The sequence below is a fragment of the Galleria mellonella genome, unplaced genomic scaffold, assembly GCF_026898425.1.
Source record: "Galleria mellonella isolate WM207_F2 unplaced genomic scaffold, CSIRO_AGI_GalMel_v1 utg36, whole genome shotgun sequence".
NCBI lineage: Eukaryota > Metazoa > Arthropoda > Insecta > Lepidoptera > Pyralidae > Galleria > Galleria mellonella.
Window position 1 is genome coordinate 6,520,177 of NW_026442086.1, and position 24,785 is coordinate 6,544,961.

The 24,785-nt window shown below is 33.9% G+C and overlaps 1 protein-coding gene across 2 annotated transcripts in view; it reads left to right on the forward strand.

The window, feature by feature from the left end:
• Positions 1 to 4,122: 4,122 nt before the first annotated feature.
• The window catches only part of LOC113520703 (CBP80/20-dependent translation initiation factor), a 50,956-nt gene continuing 30,293 nt past the window's right edge, over positions 4,123 to 24,785 (forward strand). For both annotated transcript variants that reach the window (XM_052897250.1, XM_052897251.1), the window contains exons 1-2: positions 4,123 to 4,279; positions 24,579 to 24,657. The gene's annotated coding sequence lies outside the window, so the exon portion shown is untranslated. The remainder of the gene's footprint in view (positions 4,280 to 24,578; positions 24,658 to 24,785) is intronic.

A 24,785-nucleotide genomic window follows, 5' to 3' on the forward strand; every position in this document is an offset into this window, starting at 1 on the left:
GTTAATGCGTTTATTATGACTTGCTTTTTGTTACGACAACGCCTGTAAAAACTGAGAATGTAATAAAAATATAAATGTATATTCGTTTCACATTTTGGCGCTGTGCAAACATAGACTTTAGAGACTTCCAAAAGTAGGAACATCTTAATGTTGAAAACGTGGACCGTACAGTTGGAATAGGACATTTTGGTGACACATAATAGGTGTATTTGTACATAAGTTGAATAATAATTACTAAATACATTGAACGATTATTTCGTCATAGTCGTAGAATACTGACGGATCTTTATATGTAATATTTTTCAGATCCGTCAGTATTCTACGACTATGACGATTTGGTCGAAATACGGACACCATCATAATTAGTGCTTTAGAGTGATAATAGATGGCGACACTTGCCAAAACAAAACATACATTCTAAGAAGATACTCAATTCGTCTTTATTTTTGTATATTACGTCAAAATCAATTTTAAATATCCTTTCTTTTTTTTTAATATTTTTTACACTGAACGAGAATTGTTTAATTTAAACGTTTGTGATTTATGGTGGAATTGGTATCGGTACATACAAAAAATAATTTAAACGTAACATCCTCTTTGGAAATTTTAAAAGAAATTTTGTTGCTAATGTCCGAAAATGTCTATACTTTGTGCAGCGCCTTAATTAGGTATAAGCTTATTGACCGCATGTATATTTTATCGTAGCATCCAACGATATTTTACGATTTTATCGTTACGATATAGTAGGAGAGCAAAAATATAGAATTTGCACGTCCACGATATCTTTGTAGAAAATTAAAAGTATCTCCATAATTGCATATATTCAACTTCCCTATTATATCATAACGATACAATCATAACTCTATTATATCGTATAAAAATTATACGATATCGTATAGTGGTACGATAAATTATATAGGCGCCTATTGGTATTGTAAAAATATTAACAATGTAAAGTATACAATGATAAATTTGTAAGTTAATATTATAAAAACATTTACATAAAGTGAGACAATATCATAATACAATAGTGATGTACGTTTTTCCGTTACATTTCGAATGTTTGGACGATTAGATTATATGTTTTTGTATTGAAGCAATACCACCAAAGTTGCAGAAACTTCTGTTTTGTTCTGTCTTTTATTTATTGATGATATATTAAATATTTTGTATTAACTAGATAATTTGTTTAGTTATGTTTTAGAATAGATACATTCCGAACACCGAATTAGTTGTTTTATTATATTTTATACCCTATATATTATATAATACTAATTCTCGTGTAAAGGTGGTGCCCTCTGATGTTGTTTCTAGGTCGCTTTAGTTGTGCACGAAGCAGTAGCTGATTTACACATTTGCCGCTAATAGGCTAATAAAATATAGTCCAGTACACGATTATATTAATTACATTTTTTGCCAATTATATTGTGACTATTTTTTTTTTGCCTAAATTTGTTGCACCTAAAATCTCCAGCCTACTTAGCCTGCTGATAAATGTGCCACTGACAGAAGTGCTCTGAAGTGGCTTACCGGACGACAAATTAAAGTTTTTTCTAAGCACGAAGGAGTGACAATAATATTTAGATGATTAAAACAATGGTATGTCATATTGCGTATACGTAAATGAAAAAAAAATCATCTAAAAAGAGAGTATATTCCTTTGTAAATGGCCGGCAGCACACTTGCAGTTTCTCTGGTGTTGCGGGACTGTTCATGGGTGACGGTACTTTTACACTTACCATCTGGCGAGCCGCATGCTCATTTGCACTTTATGTTATGAAATAAGTGTATATTATCTCTAAATTGACAATTACACAGTGTATCTTAGTCATTTACCTGATAAAAATAAAGGAAACAAAATTGTAGTAAATGTATTGAAGTGAGAAAGATAACGGGCATACTACTATTTGTAGGAGATGATAACATTAAAAGAATTGACTAATGTAATTACTTGATAGTGCAGTTCTCTTTTATCATAACTCCAATAGCAAATAAAAAGACAATGACAGAAATTAAAAAACAAAATATCGTCATAGTCGTAGAATACTGACGGATCTGACAAATATTACATATAAAGATCCGTCAGTATTCTACGACTATGACCATATGTTGGCTAGTGATACGCTACACCCTCTAATAAGCCCCTAACCACTATATTTTAGACACCGCATTTTTTACTACTCCATATCAAAAAAAAAAAATTATATATTTTTTTAATTCATCTGATAAAAGATTTCGGTTATTTCGAAGATATTCTATAAGCATAAGCTAAAACTACGCCTCCACATTTAGTGGAGGATTATTATGGTAGTAGGTGAACGTTCTTTAGAAAGTTTAGTAACAAGATGTGCCTACGCTAATATTGACTCGAATGTAATGCTCATATATAATGCAATTGTTATCTATATAAATAAAAATAAATCGTTAAATCTGTTGTTACGCACAAAACTCGACCAATTTGACTATACAGACATATATGTATATATGTCAAATTGGTCAATATATGTGTGTATATATTGTACATCTAGATCTATTCAATACTTTTTTTATACAACTTAGAATGGCAAACAAGCTGACGGCCCACCTGATGGAAAGTGGTAACCGTCGCCTATAGACGTGAGCAGTACCATGAACATAACAGAGTATACTGTTTCGCCCATGATACCCCACATGCGTTGCCATTCCTGAAGACTCAGAGGTTATTCCTCTGTACCCTGTAAATTCACGCCATATCCCACCCTTCAAATCGAAACACAGCCATGCAAACACAACTGCTTCACGGTGGAAACACGAATGGGACAGAGGTACCCAAGCAATCGACTTTTGTACAAAGTCTCCCCCTGGTGACTACTATGTGTATGTATGGTGAATACTATGTGTATTCCGCGGTTTTGTCTACATGTATCAATATATTATATAAAATAGATTATATTCTAACTTAACATATAAGATATATACTAAGGTATAATATACCCGTATGCCAAATTTCATTCAAATTCGTTCAGTAGTTTTTGCGTGAGAGAGTAACAAACATTCGTCAATCCTTATAAACTTTTGTACTTATAATATCTATAGGTGTTCATACCGAGGCCCTTGCGGGATAGACAACACATAAAAGAATGTCTTATAGATAGAGATGCGTAATATCCGATATATATATATTGAGTTCTGAACATTGATGAAAATCCATTGCGATATCGCCCATACAGGTCGGATATCTATTTCATTACGAGCGGGTTCTTTTTTTCGATATTAGATATTGGATAATCGATATCTAATATATCCGTTATTGGGCTAATTTATGTATAGATATTGTAACTACAACATATAGATAATGCTATATATTATTCAGCCTTACTATCAGATCTTTATTTCATTTGACTATTTTAAAATAATTTATGCTAGCACTCCAATTTCTAAGACATTTTGATGTTATCCCCAAATAGTATTCGATATAACAATCTGATATGATCAATTTATCTTTTTTTCTACGCCAGGTCTCCTTACCTTTACAAAGAATGCTAGGACCAAAGTTATATACAGATATATAGGTATCTAAACACAGATTTCCTTGTTTTATCTAGGTACCTACTTTCTTCATTTTTATTATACGTCAACATTAATTCCGAAACTCGTGCCTCTCCTCCATATAATAAATGCTCTATCTGATCATTATTAATCAGACTAAGCCTCTCCTAATACCTGCATCCTTCCGTTTTCGTATGATATATCTCTCATCATCTGTACCGTTTCAAATTCCAACCATTTATCAACTACATGACTTCTTTCCCTTTTCCCCAACAAATGGATCCTTATGTGATCCGATATAAAAAAAAAAACTCATTTTGTGGCAGACAGTTGCATCAAAATAGGTAAGTATCAGTCAAACATCACTGACGAAGAATCAAATGGACCTTCACTTAACTAACAAAGCCAGTTACCGAGCAGCGAAGATGTAGAGCGAGCAGGCGTTGACTCAATGCTTGAATAGCTCCAATTGTGTTGCTGCGGTTTTTCTTCACAAACACAGTGATCTGGCGTGCTGTTCTGTGTACTGGATACGCAATCGCAGTATCAACCACGAGACACAGTGTCGTTAATATAGAAAGATCGAGTGGGTATGCGTGCGCGCGCGCATCGTGGCCGCCTCAGTCGGCACACCGCCCGGGCGGGCGCCACACGACCGGGATCTGCGCACGCGAGCGGCGACGCGAACTAAAATATTTTCAGTGAAATAAACACGCATTCGCCAACACTAGCATGCGAGCGCACGATTCTGGTAAGTGCATTATAATTAACACTAGATAATAAGCGATAATCCGACGGCAACGTAGCCCATTTCCTACGACGTCTATATTTAGTGGTGAACGTATTTTCGGACGCATGCAGCGAGGGAGTTCTCTGCGTTCCACCTTTCCGCACTAGGCATAGTTTTCCCGCGTAGAAATAGTTTTTTTTTTCTTTAATCAATACATACTTTTTCGTTATTTTTTCAACTGTACTAGGATTAGAGAAGACTTTAGAATTTAATCTTCAGAAATCTACAACGGATTTGTAAATTCTTTCAGATTTCACCAAATTAAAGTTCATGTTGCACAATCTCTTATAGTCTTGTAGCGCTAAAGGATTTCTAATAATTACCCATTGGCAAGATAAAAAATAGATTCTTCCGATGTGAATAAGTTGCCGCTGCTCCGGTGCCCTAAATACCATCAATTTAAACTGCTGTGTAGTATTATGTTGTATGGTTCTGTCATATACAATAGTGTGTATGTATGTGTTTGAACACATCTATTATTAAAAATTTGTAAACACGCTTCGCTGAGTTATCGTTTTTAAAATCCGGAAGCAAAGAAATACTAAAATAATTACACATCTACCTATTCGTGTCAACGCTAAAGGTTTTAGAAAACTTTTTTATCTTTCGGATAAATTATATGTATATTTATTATTTTTTTTTACTCAATTCATCCTTACTATATTATATACTTACTTATATTGCTTGCCATTCCTTATGGCGGTCTACAGGACGGCCTATGTTCAGCAGTGGAATAATGATGATATGTAGCTTATGTTGTAAATTTCTAGTTCTCAGTCTTTTTAAAAGTATACTTAATTGTCTTTAATTTACTTAAATTTAATAAGTTACTTAATTTTTTCAACTACATATTATAATCATACCTCCCTATTTATTCATTACAACATTGCATTACGTTACAGATATATAACATTTCCTCAAAACCTATCATAGTTAAATCCAGGAGAGATATTTGATGATATTATTCTTAATATTTATGCCCATCCTTGGTTTTATCTCGGTTTAATTCCATTGCAGAATTCAATTAAAATGATTGAATCCTATTAACTTTGAGGTTTCGAATTTTATTTATGCTCATTGATTTTATTCTTTCAAAAGATTTGCAAAACAAACCGTTAATTAGTGAGTAAAAGCTTCTATAAATAATAGTGATAAATCACTAACCTTCTGTTTTTGTATTGTATAAACATGACCTAAATGTGACTGCGTACAACCTAAGAAAAGCGGAGTTTCTAAAGAAAGTTCGTTTCCCAAACACGTCTTTTCTTCGTGTAGCGAGTCGTGTGAAATTGTAAAACAGATATAATATCTAATTTTCAAATACTAATCTCTACTACTAGTGGCAAGTAGTAGATACATGGCCGTAGCTAGGGGGTGTGGAGAGCATTGAGGGGCAATGCTCTACCTTAAAATGTAAGGCCCCAAGAAAATTACATCGATTCGCATTTTCGAAGTCACTTAATTATGGCTTCGCTTCTACTTTAAACTTGGATCTAGCTACGGCCCTAAGTAGATAATCTTTCAGTTGAACAAGTTGCAATCAATTAATATTCAATGTAATAAATCGTTAAAATATCAAAAGATCCCTTGCGCTAGTTTTCTTTCAAATGCTGAAATCAGTTATTGCTCTACAAGAAAATCATTGATTACCTCCGTGGCTACAAGTGGGTACATTGTTTTGCATTGATTTCTAATCGGGCCAATTTAGCTAATGAACTTTTTAAATTGGCTCGGGTCTACCTCTTCAGAGTTGTGCATCCAGATGTTCGTTGGCCGGTAACTCCTTGCTTGAGGATCAGGCGATTGTTGAGATTGGGTTGCATTTATTTTATTACTAGCTTTCGCTCCCGTGGTTTTGTTCGCGTTATAATGAGTACATAAACTATCCTATCTGCTAATTTAGGATATAACCTACCTGTTGCAGATTCAATTTAATATGTAAGAATGAACTCTTTTTATTATTGCACGTACTGGTCACTTATACTTTTTTATTATTAAAAATATAATGCATTCTGTTGATTCTATTCAAATTTAGTAAAAAATGGATGTTGAAAACGTAATATGTATTTTATTTATCTCGTCGTCCTTATAAATATATAATAGTTTAGCCGCATTTGCATCGCAGTTATCACAGTTTTCAACAATTGGCGACCCTGCCAGGATAGATGCGAAGAAACGGTGTCGACGGGCGGCGAGAGCACAAGTTAGTAAGATCTCTAATATTTTAGAAAATTTGTTAGATAAAGATGAACTAAATATATCGGAGATCGAATTGAATTATTTAGTACTTCAAGGAGTTATAAAGAAATTAGAGGTACTTGATAGAGATATAGAAATGTTGTTAGCTGAAAAAGAGTATGACGAAAGTGGGCTAGAAAAAGAATATGAAGAGGTGATAGCTTACAATAAGAAATGGCTGACAATGAAAACAAGAGTCGAGAATGTTCTGTCTAAAACAAAAGAAGAAAGCGTTGGTTTTTCAGGATCTGAAACAGCAAAGAATTACAAATTATCAGCCCTGGAGTTAAGGAAGTTTGACGGATGTGTACGTAGTTGGTTACCCTTCTGGGGACAGTTCCAGAAAATAGATGAGGATAAACAGATGAATGATGCGGATAAATTTCAATACTTAGTCCAATCTATGATGCCGGGAACAGAAGTAAGATCTTTTGTTGAAAGTTTTCCTCCAAATAAATCAAGCTACACACAATGCCTTTCTGATTTGAAGTGTAGATATGCACGTGAGGAATTACTGATTCAAGTTTATGCGAGAGAGCTACTTACATTAATAATAAATAAAGACAAAAATATGAATTTATCAAGCCTTTATGATCAACTCAACTCCCAGTTGCGCGCCTTAGAAACTTTGGGTGTAACACAAGATAAATATGCCGCATTTATTCTTCCAATGGTAGAATCGTCTTTACCATTAGACGTTTTGAAGGCATGGGAAAGAATTAAGCCAATTGAAGTACAAGATGAATTGGGAAGTTTACTACTGTTCATAAAACGAGAAGTCGAAAGCGAGCAACGAATTAAAATAGCGAAAAACTTTGGTAACACATCAGAGCAAACGGTTGCAACAGAATCGACAGCATCAACGTTAATGGCCGGAGTGAGCAGATCAGAAAGGAAATCTGCATGCATATGGTGCGACAAAGGTCATGCTGGTGCAGAATGTTATAAATTGTCGAAGATGTCGTTAGAACAAAGAAAAGAGCATCTTAAGAAGAAAAAAGCTTGTCTAATATGTCTAAAACCAGGGCACTACGCCAAAATATGTAAAGCTTTTATTCAGTGCATAGCTGAAAAGAGACTGTCCACGAATACCAAACGGTTAATGCCCTATGGTAAGTTTCTTGAATATTATAAAGTAAGTTGTCGAAAAGAAAAGGGCATAATAGACGAAGTATCGGAAGATAAATTAGGACAGATGGTTCATTATTTACCGCATAGAGGAGTAGTTAAAGATGCAAGTTTAATTACAAAATTAAGACCAGTGTTCGACGCGTTGGCTTGTGATAAAAATGGTCGATCACTGAATTCATACTTGAATAAGAGGTTAAACTTTTTAGATAAAATACCTCATTTATTAATGGGCTTTCGAAAGGGTACTGTAGGGATATCAGCCGATATTGCCAAAGCCTTCCTGCAAATATCAGTTTAATGTGCAGACAGAAATCTGTTAAGAATTTGTGGTGCAGAGATGAATTACAAAAAGAGAAGGAAAAAGAAACTAATTTAAAAATTGATATTGTATTGATAGAAACTGAGGAGAGACAAGTAAAGTGGCTACTAGGAAATATATACTGAGAAAGATAAAGTGGATCGATCTGTAAAACAGCGTTAGGTTTTAAAATTTGCCCATATCAAAGACTTTATCCACTAGAAGTTTTAGCGTAATCTTCTTTATTTCTGATACATATTGAACTTGTAACACCTTAGTATTTATTTTCAACATATTTTTAGGTAGATGTAGAGGATGTTGCAGATTCAATTTAATATGTAAGAATGAACTCTTTTTATTATTGCACGTACTGGCCACTTATACTTTTTTATTATTAAAAATATAATGCATTCTGTTGATTCTATTCAAATTTAGTAAAAAATGGATGTTGAAAACGTAATATGTATTTTATTTATCTCGTCGTCCTTATAAATATATAATAGTTTAGCCGCATTTGCATCGCAGTTATCACAGTTTTCAACACTACCCATACAGCAAATTTAATGCAAATTCGTTCAATAGATTTTGCGTGAAAAAGTAACAAACATTGATCAATCTGTCCACCGTTACAAATTTTCGGATGTATATTATATTGACAGGATCGTTTCGTCTTCATCAATCCTTACTCATTCAGTCGAATCTGTATTTTAAAATTAGTCATATTATTAAAGTATGTGCTTGCTTGTTTATTCAACTCTGCTTTAGAATCTTCGACGTATAGATAATGTGTCTACATAGTGATGCAATGGACCATTGCTGAGTACATGCTTGATTAATTATGCAACTATGCGCCGTGAATTCTGAAGATCTGTTTATTTCAGGTGTTTACTACTAGTTAGTGCTAGTTAGTGAGTGTCTCATTTATCCGTTTTGGATAAAGAGTATTCTGTGTTAAATTGATTTCAAAGAGAAGGAGTTACCTCATAACTTCGTCAGTTCTAAACCGAATGGAATAATCCTTTTTTATCTGAAAGAATTTAGAGAATGGTGTCAAAAATCGGTTTAGTAGTTTAGTTTTTAGATCAAAATCTTTATTATTGTCACAATTGAAGTCAGTTTTGTTTTAAACACAATTTTTAATTATTGAAATCCTTTGTATATCAGCTGTAAATGTTTAATTGAGTAATAAATGTGTACATTGACATATTCACATGTTTAAATATTAGTAAATAGCCCCCGAATTCGAATTGTTTACTTTTCAACCGAATTAAAAAAAAAGGAATTTCTCAAATCGGTTGTTTTTTATGTTTATTACCTCATAGCTACGTTAGTCATTAACCGATTTAAAAAAAAACTTTTTTTATCTGAAAAAAAAAACTTAAAAATTGGTCCCACATAAAATTTATGAAAATGGGTTGAGTAGTTTAGTTTTAAAATCAAAATAATTGGTTTTGTCACAATAGAACCTGGCTTTTTTTATGAAACTGAAATTCATTCGCATCTTTTAAAGGGAACTCTCTTGGAATCATTGAAACTGAGCTTCCTTACCAAAGAAATACAGGTCTTAAAATCACGAAAAATTATGAGTCTGTCATACATGATAGCGGAACGCGCCATATTAGTTTTAAAGCTTTGTAGGAGTTTGTTTTTTGCACCTTTTCTTGATAAATGATAAACTCCTTGTTGGTGATTTAAAATATTAAAATTTATTGAGCATATTCCTTTTTAAAAAGGCCGGCAGCACACCTGCAATGCCTTTAGTGTTGTGGGTGATCATGGGCGGCGGTAGTCACGTAACACCAGGTGAGCCGCATGCTCGTTTGCCCCTTGTGTTGTAAAAAAAAATTAATACTACTTAATATTGTTGTGAATGCGCGTAGTAAACTTGTTTGACAAATGCGAACAAAAACTAATTCAAATTATTGACATAAAACATGAGAATTGTTTTAGATTTCATCCTTGATAAATAGATAGGTATTATATAATAATAATAATTTTCCAATCGTTATGTCGGTGAACGGTCTTATCCCAACCAGTCTGGAACAACATCTCAGACGGTTAGGATTCCGAGGCGGCTCACTCCCAGGAAAGATGTAGAAAGCGGTGCTCTTAGATACTACCCGAATTGTACGCCGGTTTCTCTCCCTGGTGCCTTGAACCGCGGCCGACTGTGCTTCTGCTGGGGGAGAGTTTGCCATCTCCTTTCCTTAAGAGGGGAGATGTGAATTTTAGAAATAAAATAAATAATAATTTAATTAATAAATGACAATTACTAATTTACTTCAATTAATTTAAAATTTATAAGCTAAACGAGTTGTTTTATTTTGAAATTTATCACTAATTTGCCGAGTAAAATATTACACTGTCTCTTTTAATATAGCTGTTCAATGCGAGTAACATTCCACATTCATTACGAAAATGTAAAAATGATAAGTAGGTATTATGTACTTTCACTCCAACTTCCTGCCAAAACTTTACAATTCGTTAACCAATTAGCAAGAATAAAACAACTAATTAATTGCTGTCAGCCAACAACAAGCAGCTGAAGTCGCAGGCTTTTCTAAAATGATACATCGGGATAGTGAATCCTTGCTAATATTATAAACTAGCTGATGCCCGCGACTTTGTTCGCGTAACATTGGTATTCCTTTTTAGTATGTATCGATGTATGTACGTGCCTATTTATTATGTCTGGGAATACTGGACCAAAATTAACAAATGACGTGTCGTTTTTATTCTTTGCCTTAAGTCAAAGTTACAATAGTTTTTTAACAATTCCACAGGAACTCTTTAATTTGATGTGATTAAAAGTATCTAAAATGTTGACCGGGGATGTAAGGTATCACCATGAAAAATTTCAAACACAACTGCTTTACGGTTGAAACACGAATGGGACAGTTTGTTGTTTTTATTGATTTGTTATTTGTTTGTTATCTCTTAGCGGCTTAATAGCTTAACCAATTATTATGAAATTAAATATACTGGTACATTACGTGATGAGAAGGACATAGGCCTATTGCTGTAGTCCATTATATTTCAGTCATGCGGATGAATACGCAGGTAAAAATTAGTGAAGATTGTATTTTCTAAATCATCATCATCATATCAGCCTTTAACTGTCCACTGCTGAAGATAAGTCTCTCCCTTGAGGGGGGGGAGGCGATTTTCCAGTAGTTGCCATTCTTGGCAAGCGGATTGGCAACTGCAGTCAGGAAGGGAAAGGATTGTTAATAATGTGGTCAAATAGCCCCATTACTAGCAATATACCTTGCTAGGTCGACCTCCACGTGGTTCCCCCTGGAAACCATCGTAGCTAATTCTAGATGCATTTGTCAGGATGAGCTAACTGACCTGCTTTCATCCTCATCAGTCATCTATCACTGGTGCCCCGCCAGTGTATACCGATAGCACAGACGGGGTTACCATACCATTATCACCCATTAAAAAAAACTGCAGTAAGGCTTGAGAGATGTTTTAAGAGGGATGTTGCTGCCCATTCCTCGCCCTCTCTTAGTGGCTTTTATGATACCCACGAGAGAGGAAGGCGTGGTCTATTCTATGCCAGGACCAGACGGCCAATGTATTTTCACAAATGTATTTTCTAAATACTAAACAATAATAGCGTTTTAATCTAGTAAGTTCGGTAACGAAAGATACCTACTGGACATGACGAGCTATTGAGTTAGGTCATTGACACCGCGCTTCGGTCCAGCGTACCAGACAATATTACTGTAATCGCTCGATCGCCTAATACATTTTCAGCATATTTTAAGATTTTCTAAATTTATTACGAAATTGTTGATTTATTTAACTTACAGAGATGTAGATGTATTTATTTAATTTAGAGTAATATTATCTACTAGCGACCCGCCCCGGCTTCCCACGGGTGCAATGCCGCACCGCTATGTCCCTACATTTTAAATCTGTAATATCTTCGAAAATATTCATTTAAATTACATGCTATAAAGTGCTATATTGATCTATATTAAATGGACAATATATTTAAGGTACGTAATTTGATAAAAATTAATGTTGTATTACTTAAAATCACTTCGTAAATAAGCAACTTTTTTCCGTAAAATGTAAAGGATAAAAAATGGTTATTGTGGGTTATCCTTCAGAGATAGACATATGCCATCGCGGACTTTTTTGTTGACCTTTTTAAGGTGTGCAATACTGTAGTACATTATGTTGATTTATCTTGTGGGGTTTAGCCAGCGTTTGCAATGTAAGCGCAAAAAAAATGTGTTTATTTGCGACATCACATTAGAAACCTCTAAACTTTGTTTGCGTGACCGTGATATGTTCAGTGAAAAGTAGCTTAAGTCCTTCTCTATCATCTATCATGATCACGGTAGAATCCTTGGACCTAGAGTCCAAGGATTCTACCGTGATCATTATTTTGTTAGCCATTTTGTGTTCACTAAATATATAGGGTAAATACATAATTTTTTTTAATTAAATTTTATACAATTGTATTTTTTATTCTATTTAGAATAGCAGGTTAGCTGACGACCCACCTGATATAAAGTGGTAACCATCGCCTGTAGACAGAAACAGCACCATGAATTTGGGCACACGATGCCATTCCAGAGGATTGCGATTTTATGTCTCCGTACCTTGAAAAAAACTTACTTATGTAGACATATAACATTTGTATTTTAAATACACAATCGGGACAGGTTTTGACGTTGACACATGCCAAAAAAGAAGCAGGTATGTAGGTACTATTTACCTGTAAAGGCTTTTACTTCGTTACGTCCCGATTGTGTATTTAAAATATGTTTAAACAACGCAAAAGTTTAAAATTAACAATATAATATTTGGTATAGTACATAAAATAGTGCGAGTCGTATCAAAGATAGGCAATTATTATTAGGTACATAAAACGAGTATATAATATATCAGCCATTAACTGTTGAACATAGGCTTTCCCCATAAGGGTTCTGCCAGTAGTTACAACGCTTGAGTAAACAGTTTTTTTTATGGGTGAAAATGATATGGTAACCCCGTCTGCGCCAACGGGACACGCCGGCGGAGCACCAGTGAAGGGTGATAGATGAGAATGGAAACAGGCCAGTTAGCCCATCATGATGAATTCATCAGGAATTAACCATGTAAGTTTCCAGGGGGAACCGCGGGGAGGTCGACCTGGTTGGGTATATTGCTAGCATTGGGATTCTCAGTCTCCATTACTAACAATCCCCTTCCCCCATGGGTAAGCAGTTAGGCTTTTGGTGATGTTTTAAGTATGACGCTACTGATCACCCCAATACCATCTCCCATCGCTCTTTAAGTTCTCTTAATCGCTTTTTATGGCACGGGAAAGTAAACCAAATCTATGCCGGGATCACACGGCAAGGAACATTAGGTACATATATACGCATATTATATCTAATTACAGATTTCTGCCTAATATATCGTCATAGTCGTAGAATACTGACGGATCTTTATATGTAATATTTGTCAGATCCGTCAGTATTCTACGACTATGACGATATGTGTGTGTGTATAATCTATGCAAATAGGATTATCTCTTAATCCTCATGCTAATTAGGAGCTTACCTGAAAAGTGTGACTCAAATTAACTCCATATCAACTTAGCAAGCAAGGCCAATTCTATTCGTTTGTACACTTTTAAGATTCCAGTTTATTGCAATAGATGTACAGACTAGGGTTGCCAACGGTACTTAAGTATGTAATATAGACTGTTACATATTTCTGCTCATCGTACTATATATTGTTCAGCAGTGGACAGTTAACGCCTGATATGATACGACACGAAGAAAAAAAAATATTGAAATAAAATATAAAGTACATTTATATACATTTTAGAGCTTTTTTTTTAATAAAATACAATAATCAGTCGAAAACATGCTGGCAACCCTAATTCAGTCAGACGGTTACACAAGCAGTTTTGTCATAGTTTTCCTAGAAATACGTCTGCAAGACCCTATTTAAACACAGATGTGACAATTGGTATTTAAATAAGTTTGAAGATGTACTTTTAAGATTTTAAAGTGCATCTTGACCTGGTAGTGACATGTTGATTCAATAAAAATTTTTATGCAACTTAGAATGGCATACAAGCTGACGGCTCACCTGATGGAAAGCGGTAACCGTCGTCTATAGACATGAACAGTACCATGGACATAATAGTGTATACTGTTTGTTAAGTTGCGGGTATAGCTAGTATCTTATAATAAAGCACAGATAAAAAAGAGGTTTTGATATTTAATGACAGATAAATACTAGAAGAGGATGCATATAATTTTATAAATGTATTAGATAAAGAACTTTCACTTTGGTATTAGAAACTAGGTATAAGGCATCTCATTCCAATGTACAGGTATAAAATATATGAAACCAAGAAAAAAGTAGCTACTACCATTATAGGTTAGCTTTCAAGAAACTTTTGGCTGATTTGGTATACAGCCGATACAGAGAGAATCCGTTAGAGTAGGATAGAATCTCTATATTTAATACTTTCTTTCTGTCTGTACATTATGCCAGTCAAAATAAGTCTAAGAACAAATATTTCTGAAACAATAAACTGCCTACAAGAGAGTAACCTTATAGGAACCTGCTGAACGTGAGCCAAATCTAGACATTCGTAGATAGCTGTCGGACGGTGTCAAGAGGTCATTGCGAAAAATTGTTGCATTAAGCACCTACGGGAAATACAAAGTTGGTTATAATTATTGCGAGTACTACACGAACGCATAATTTTATTAGGATAAAAAGGAAAACAATTCTCTTACAGATACCATTTATAATTTAACATGTAATTGGTAGGAGGTGCGCGTATCGGTGGCGTCGTCCGCGCTGGCGTCGCATTGTGTGGGTTACAAAAAAGGCGCGAAATGGCGGCCATGACGTTCGCAACGGACAATACAGTAATCCGTATTGGTCTGTTCACCTGTTTGTTGTTGCATTATTCGTAATCTGTAATAATGTGTTGTTAATATTTTCTAATTTGTGTCAATGAGTACTGATGTTGGTATTGTTATTAAATCAAGAGAAACTGCAGTCAAATTAAAGGGTTTTAAAGTTATTTATGTGGCTCACAAACTTGTACACTTTATTCATATAAACTAAACCCTCCTACAAACGTATATATTTTTGTACATTCACTTATAATATAAATATTATGTTATAACAAAAATGTACAGAGGCGGACTTATTCCTTAAAAGAATTTCTTCTAGTCAACCTTGAGAACCAATAAGGAGAAAGTCTATAGGGTTTGTATATAAAGCATAACTTATTGTTTTGTTATTTTATTTCGTAGTAAGAATTTTGCGTAATAAAAAAGACAAAGCACTTCAGTAGCTAAATTAGGTTCATGAGAGGTTGGGTGTTTTTATGAGAAAGGCGCGTTAGATTTAAGTATGCAAGTATGTTTGCGAAATACTTAAGTTAATAAATGCTACCTTCAACAATTGTTTCTTGAGCCATATATCTTTAGCTTCAGTCATCACTGATAGACATTATAATACAAAAACATAGTTTTGGTTTTTATAGCATCTAGCAAATGTTTGAGTAAATATACTAGACAACTACTTATAGCTGTATGGAATTCACGGAGAATTCCACTTTACACTACAAACATTTACAAAACTTTGCAATACCTATTTTGCAATATGAAATCCAGTTGGGTAGGTAGGTAAGAATATGTTGTATGTGTTCAATCAAGCGGACATCTTTATTCCATAAAAAAGTATAGATATTCAGTAAAGATTAATGAAAAGTTACTTATTTGTGCATTTATTATACTTGACCCTTTTAAGTTTTATCTCCAATAAATATTTTTTATTACTTATCTAGTTTTGGTTTTTATAAGTTTAGGATTTTCAACTCAGCGAGAAAGTAAAACTGTAATATTGATAATTATAGAAATACAAAAGTATGAGACTGCTAATGTCCTTGGGGTTTAGAGTTTTAGATGGGCTGCTGTACCATCACCTAAAGTTTGTGCTTTCATTAGTAGTGAGAGGCTTCGTTGATTCCTTGGACAATAAATTGTAATGTTTCTCCTAAGAAGAATTGCAGTTAGAGTTCTTGGTAGCACAGCCCTCGGACTATTTCTAATATTATATAATATATTGTAAATTAGATTTTTACTGAATATATTATTAATACACAAGTATCTAATAGTTGGTGTAAGTACTTTTATTTGTAGGTACATGTTTATCACATTGAAGTTTCGGGCATTTCTCTTAAATCTAATAAAAACTTTTCGGATGTGTACTAATGGAAGAAATTAAAATAAGCAAGGAAATTAAATGCTTGTATCATGTTTAGGGTTCTGTAAATATATTTACCTAACCTCTTTAAAATAGAACTTCAGGCGTACTGTTCAGTAATTACATGCAGACTCATAAATAAACATAGATTGTTTTTCGGTACCACTATTGTCATAGGTATACAGATTCGTTTTAAATTCATACATAAAATTTACAAAATAAATAGGTATCGTCCCGTCTGTACTCCTGAATTTTAGATTTATCAAGTCGATCATAATTGAATTGTCTACTTAATGTAGAGTTATTCAATTTAATGAATGATTACTGAGTTTTAGTTTGATGTACTTTTTTTCTTGAAACCTAAATATGATTAAATGTAGAAAGGGTACATAAATAACGATTTAGAAGGCAACTGTATTTATTTTCCAGAATAAACCCTGCTTTCAAGTTTGTTCTTTGAAATTTGTAATTGCATATAACTTTCAGTTTTGCAATACACCAACGTGCGTGCTTTACTTGTGGTTATGCAGACATGTGCATATGCAGATTTGTGTGCGTGTTTAACACAGCTAGGCATGCACACTATCGCAATGTGCATGTAGACATTTAACACACAAGGCGTGTGCTAGTACTTTAAAAAAATTAAACAACTAAAAAGTCAAAAGGTATGCAGTACCAATTTCAAACTGATTTGAGATTGATTGAGTTACCTCCGAAAAAGCCAAAGTCAGGGCTCGCCTTGAGGTAAACATAGAAATTAAACATAAAAAATAAAATTGTAAAAGGTCCGTAGTTTAGACGGAACCCTTAATATCTGGATGGACTCTTACTTGTCAGTTTATTATACAACACGAGTGGAGTTTTTGCGAGAACGGTATAAGCCAGTATCTGCCTAATAGTGACGCGGTTTTTTATGTATACCCAACGAATCAATGAGTCATTTACCATGCTCTGTGCTCTGACTCCGAGACATCAGCGATGTTCATGTCTAAACTGCGCAGTATTTCCATTATTTGTTTTTATTTCATTTGTGGTTTCGGTGGTACAATAATTGTTCGTGTAATTCGTGTACTGTGCAAAACCAAAGATGAGGGATCAAAGATACTGTGATATTCACACGCGATTATAGTTATTTATCTAAGTGAAGGAAAATTCGTTGGCGGTACTAAAACATGCTACGAACTTATTTTATCTATTGAAGCTTTTTGTCGCTGTCTTTCAAATTGAGAGTTTAGCTTAAAGAAAAATGACAAACCACTTCAATAGCTAAAAGAGGTTTACATTTTCCGCTCTTTCTGCCTATATAACTCGCAAGGAATTTGATATAATAAATTGAATGCTATGCTATAGTATCAGGAACAATTGGTGGTCTAATACCTTTGGCATATTCTAAATATTTTAGATGACCGTCCAGGATGCAGATATTATAAATAGGAATTACAAAAATTTCTTCAAAAGGTTAGCTTAATATCACCAAAAGTAAAGCCGCGGGGAATAGGCCAGTTAACTATAATTCAATCGAAGGTTAGTAAATACATGCCCCAGTCAGTGGGCGATAAGACCCTGACTTCATACTGATTGAAGCAAGAAACCTTTCTTAAAATATATCAATGCATATATTATAACACATGTAGGTGGTGTTCTATTTCCTCAGGGTTTGACATTTTAAGATTTAAACATGTTTATAGGAATATAGTAAAGTATGAATGTTCCTATAAAGCCGTGTAAGTCTCGGTAAAGACTAGGCTACCCCTTCCTTTACCGTGGATGTCATAAGAGCCAACTAAGGGATCTTATGGTCGAAGGACGGGTAGTAGCGTTTCTTTTAAAATATCGTCAAACTGCGGTTGCCAAACCGCTTGCCAAGCGTGACAACAACTTTTTGATATCAGTTAAAAACGAAGAGAAATTGAAATAACCCTGTGGGCTGTTATTATTCTCGTTCAAATTTTGTTTAATTATCATAGGTAGTTGTTGCACGTAGATAAAAATTTTACGTACGTAGATTAAAATTCCAAGGCTCATCACTTTTGGTTGTATGTGAATCACCGATGAACTTCCTTTAGTGTCTATAAATGGACGGTGTATATATAATTATATAAATAGAGGGTCTCCATAGAAATGCTTCGAGAAAAACGAGTCAACTTTTTCATACAATTTTGCGTGATAAATAGTTATGAGTGATACCTTTATAATTTCTATATTTATTTAGTCTTATAAATTTTGCATCTTTTTAATGCGTAATCGTTCAATTTATTTATTAAATAATAGATAAAGGTATGTTTTATGCGTAAATATATAGAACACTGACAAAAAAAAAAAACGAGTCAGTTAATTTGACAACCTCTATCTATATCAATCTATATATATAATTTAAGGGACCTTATCTTTACCTATATAATTTTATATCATTTCGTAAACAGTACTTGCATCAACACTGTGTCCGTCAAATCTTGCAGTGGGAAGTATAATTTTATTTATTTATTATTTATACTTTCATCATCATATCAGCCTTTAACTGGCCACTGCTGAACATAAGCCTCCCTCTTATCCTGGGGGGTTTTGCCAGTAGTTGCCATGCTTGGCAGGCGGATTGGTAATCGTAGAAAGGCTTTGGAGATGTTTTAATAGAGACACCGCTGCCCATCCCTCGCTGTCTCTTAGTTGCATTTTACGACACCCACGGGAAAGGAAGGGGTGACCTATTCTATGCCGGAATTACACGGATATATATACATACTTATACTTGCTCTCTTTTCATTTAAGAGTTTTATCGGTGCAACTAATTCATGCATCTTATACTTATACTTTATTGTACACATATTTTACATTTTTGTGCGTACAATAAGAAGAGGTAATAGTATGGTTGTTTCGGATTGAAGGGTGGGATATGGCGTGAATTTACTGGGTACAGAGGAATAACGTATATATATCATGGGCGGAACAGTATACTCTGGTATATCCATGGTACTGCTCATGTATATAGGCGACGGTTACCATTTTCCATCAGGTGGGCCGTCAGCTTGTTTGCCATTCTAAGTTGTATAAAAATAATGCTTAACTAAATACAAACTAACTTATATACTTACATTCAAAATACACACATATCTGTATATATATATATATATATATATATAATATTATCTCTACATGTACAAAATACGTGCATACTACGTTTTTGAAGACAGAAGATGCTCGTTTAATTTTAATTTTGTTTTGAAAATAACGAAAATAGGTTAATTATAATAATTCTGTAGGCGACAGCTACCGTAAATATTTTACATGACGCAACGTTTTGTAGCACAGTTCGACTATTTTTCAATCAGCATTAGAAAAAGGTAAAGATATCAGAATTCCGTTATTTATAAACCGATTTGGAAAATAGTTAATTCAAAGGATTTACCAATACCGGTTTTGTCACGACTAAAGTTAGATTTTTTTTCAATCGACTTCAAAAACAAGGAGATTCGCAATTAAGTTGTATATTTTTTTTTAAATGTTGATGATTACCTCGTAACTCCTTTAGTTACAAATTGATTTGGGACAATCTTTATTTATCTAAAAAAATATACTTACAGATTGGTCCTATAGGAGTTTTATCAAAATCGGTTCACTAGTTTAGTTTTAAAAACAACTGCTTTTGCCACAATTGAAGTCAGATTTTTTTGTGGAAGTTTAATGTGCAATAAAATCTATTTGTATTGTTGTTTATTTGTTGTAGTTTTTTTTATTTTTACGGTCAGGATGAAGTCAAATCAGTTGGCACATTATGACGAATTCACTAGGAGTTAACAACATCGTTTTCCAAGGAGGACCACGCGGAGGTCGACCTAATGAGATTTAATTAGTAGTACTAGCGTACTGCAGCTGTTATATCAATATTATTATACCCACCGATTACGGGTTTAATCATATCGGTAAATTAAAAAAAAGGTTGTCTGGTATAGAATGCTACTAGCATGAAGTCCGCCATTTGTACCATATTTTCTATTGATCAATAAATTTATTTCAATAAATAAATAAAAAAAAAATATTATCGGTGAAAACGCTTTATCACAATTTTTTCCATCACCAGGATGTCGTAAGAGGCGAGTGAGAAAACATATACTAGCGTAAAAGAAAGAAAACTGGAAGTGCACCTCTGATTAACTGCACGGCTTGTTTGACATGGTAGTACTGGGGGGAAAGGGATTGTTAGGAATGGAGATTGACACCCCTATTGTTAGCAATATATCCTATTAGGTCGACCTCCACGTGGTTCTCCCTGAAAACCATCGTGAACAATTCTTATTGAATTCGTCACGATGGGCTAATTGACCTACTTCATCCTCATCTATCATCCTTCACCGGTGCCCCGCCAGTGTATACCGATAGTGCGGGTGGGGTTACCATTCCATTATCACCCATTAAAAAAACATGGTAGTACTATTAATATTCTATATTTTTCTCTATGGAAGGGTTTTTAATGTAAATATTGAGATATAAAATTAAAAAGATAATCATAACAAATTCGACAGACACTAAAGGTTTTATTATCGACTAGCGACCCGCCTCAGTTTTGTACGGCTTTTTTTTAAATAAAATAACAGCTCTTGTTATGCGCTAGTAATGTAGTTTTCTATGGTTGATTTTTTTTTTAATTTGTTAAATATTTTTTTTAGTTTATCCATTACAAACAAAAAATGGAATTATAGTTAGAATTAGATTACTCACATCGCCTTCAAATGTATTAATGATTAATTTCATTAAGATTATCAATGCAGAGGAAACAAAGCTCGTGCCCAGTGACCTAGAACGTATACAGACTTTAAAATATGTACACAGATGGTATCATAGACGGTCGATGTCGTATGTCACATCTATTACCACGCTATTATGGTCTTTAAATTTATTATCTAAAGATTAACTTTCGCAAAGCAGATATTTCTATGCTATAACTCATTCAATTCAAATTACGTGTCTGTGTGTTGGTCTAAGGCATTACACGAGTAAACACGGTGATGTCATTCAGCGACGCCTACAATTTCTCAGTGTATGAGAATTTTGTATAAAACAAATGATGTTTTTTTTTAATAGATATTTATTTAAAAAAAAAAAACCGTTATTTCGAACGTGTGGATTTCAGAAAGAGGAAAAACAATGAAATTGATCAATCCTAGATGAATAACAAAATATATTATAACATTTACTTAATTTTAAGTTACATCTTCAGGAATACAACTGTGAAAATAGCATGTTATTTGCTGTAATAGTTTTTGCGTGATACCGGAACAAACATACAGTTAACCAAATAGATTTTTTTTAAATTAGTGTTTTGACATCTATTGCCCTTCTAAAGATTTTTCATGTTAATTTTTCTAAAATATTTTCAGTCTAGTTACAATTTTATTATATATTATTTTTTATACCACTGAGGTGGCAAACAAACATATGGTAAACCTGATGGTAAGCAGTAACCGTAGTCTATGAATGCCTGCAATACCAAGGACATTACGCACGCGTTGCCGACCCTGAAGAAACCTCTACCCTTTTTTTGAAGAATCCCACGCTGTAATCTCTTGAAAAAACCTCGACAGGGAGCTCATTCCATAACCTGAGTATTGGATGTGAGTGTTAAATGGGAGAAAACATCTCTGAATAATTTTAATATATTAGTAAGATTAGACTTCAAAGAGCGGATTTTCTTAATCTTTACTTAAATTAAGAGATGTCTTCGCACATAATTTTAAATGGATTTTTATTATTCTTTATGCAATAGATAGCGTTGCTAGAGGGAGACTTTGTACAAAAGTCGATTGCTTGGGTACCTCTGTCCCATTCGTGTTTCTACCATGAAGCAGTTGTGTTTGCATGTCTATGTTTTGGTTTGAAGGATGGGATATGGCGTGAATTTACAGGGTACAGAGGAATAACACCTGAGTCCTTAGGAATGGCAACGCATGGGGGGTATCATGTGCGAAACAGTATACTCTGTTATGTCTATAGTAGTGCTCATGTCTATAGGCGACGGTTACTACTTTCCATCAGGTGGGCCGTCAGCTTGTTTGCCATTCTAAGTTGTATAAAAAAAAAAGTTAATCTCGTATTGGTCCCATATTAATTACGTGATTATGATGATCTAAGTCACTGTTTATGGTTAGTTTCCCTGTTTGTTTGTATGCACATAGGTACCTAATAAATAATAACTAATTTACTCAATTAATATTTTTTATTTCATTCCTTCATATTTTTTCTGTGTACTGTAAAATTCTTTTATGATGTCTTTTTGTAACTTATGTACAACTGTTATATACAACAGAATGTAATATTGTTATGAATAAATTGAATCGAATTTAATTGAACTTTTGGTCTTGGAGATTGTTAGCAATTGGTAATTTTAGAATAATTTATTAATAAATTAAATTATTTTTTAATTAATAAACACCTTTATTTTTAAAATTTTATTTGTTTTCAGGAATTTCGTAGTCAATTATATAGATTCAAGCTCTTGATTTCTCCATATTATACAAATTATGTGATCCCATTTATAGCAGGGATCATTATTATTAATCGATTGTGAACTAAATTAATTCTCACGCGGCCCAGACTGTAGGTTATCTCTAGGGTTTAGAATTCTAGATTATTTTAAAGTTAATCTAGAATTCTAATACAAATAACACACGACTAGGTCAAGTATAAGTACATAATTAAAATTACAATAAATTGATTAGAAACTAATGCAAAATGTTTCTTGTTATATCTATTTAACATTTATTTATGTATTTTAGATTATTATATTATTATTATATTAACCGTTATTTGTCCAATGTTGTACATTGGTTAGGCTTACGTTCGGCAGTGGACAGTTACTGACTAAAATAATAATAATAATAATAAAATACATCTAATTGTTTATATATTAATATGTATATCAATAATTAGTAGTACCGCATTCGAGTATTCTGACACTTCCCTATGGTTGACTGGGAGGGAATGCTTTTAGCATTGAGTCCGCCATGTACACGTGCATGTACTAATGAATAAATAAATATCTGTTATAGAGCATAACAAAGCCTTTAAACTCATTAAGTAACCCCTTAAAAACAACTATTTATTACTTTAGGAGGGTAGTATAGTTTTATAATTCAAACTTATTTTTAACATATTTATTCTGGGGTGGAAAGGGATTGTTAGCAATGGAGTTTGACTATTTCCCATTGCCCCATTGCTAGTAAGATGCCCTATTAGGTCGAGGTCGACCTACGTGGTTCCCCCTAGAAACTATCGTGAACAATTCTTTTTGAAATTGTCACGATGGGCTAACTAACCTGCTTCATCCTCACCTATCATCCTTCACTGGTGCCCTGCCGGTGTATACCGATAGCGCGGGTGGAGTTACCATTCCATTATCACCCATTAAAAAAAAACACATTTACTATATATAAATTGCTATAAAAATATGATTAGAAAATAGTTTCTTGAACTCACTCGGTAAATGCACTGTCTAAATTTAATTTTAGACAGGTAATGTACACGGCGTGCATGTTTGTGGACTTCTTATCATTGAGGTCGTCGCACCGGGCAGGTGTTAACATATATTATACAGTGCATGGCTTTGGCAATTCTCCATCATAGGTGTAAGCGTCCGTTATCTTAAAAAAATAATGTATAAAAATTGATTTTTACTTAGACGAAATAAATTTAAAATATTTTGGAACTAGCTTTCGTCAAAGTGATCGGGATTCGTTTACTGGCCAGGATAAAAAGTAGGCTATATGCTTCACCAAATTTCATAGCTATTGGTTAAGCCGTCAAAGCGCTATAAGGTAACAAACAAACTTGCTTTTACATTTATAATTTAACTAACATTTAGTGTAAATATAAATAATGGACACAGATCTGATTTGAAGGTGTTATCCCCAGCCACCCGCATCCAGAAACTTTTGGATCCACAACTGCAAAGCATTAGAAGTCGCCGCTTTTTCTCGGTTGGGGGGTCGTCGTTTGGGGCCGGGGGGGAGAAGGGAGTGTTGGTAATGGAGACTATTTGCCCTATTGCTAGCAATATACCCAATCAGATCGACCCTCCCGTGGTCCCCCCTGGAAACCATCGTGCTGAATTCCAAGTGTATTCATCGCGATGGGTTAATTGACCTGCCTTTTTTTATTCTTTTTTTCTACGGGGCACCATTCAAAAACGTTTTTTACCCATCGGTTTTCATTTCAAGTTTTTATAATTACGAATTCAAAATTCCATCGAACGGCAACATCATTAATATTGGTAATAAGTATTTCTTTCTAGAATATTCGCTAATAATAACACCTTTATACGTGGGAACATTATTACAGTGGACTTTCTCGTTGTTACAGTGAAATAAATACGAGTAAAGTGAACGAGTCTCGAGTGCAGAGCACGAACAAACGACGGACAGCGCACGACGAGAGAGCGGTGAGTCACACTACAGACAGTTTTATAGGCGGGTTTAAAGGGGGGGACGGGTGGGCCATGCCCACCTTTGAATTCTCTAGTGCCCACCCCATCAGGATCAGGAGCATATTTTTCAACTATCAACAATG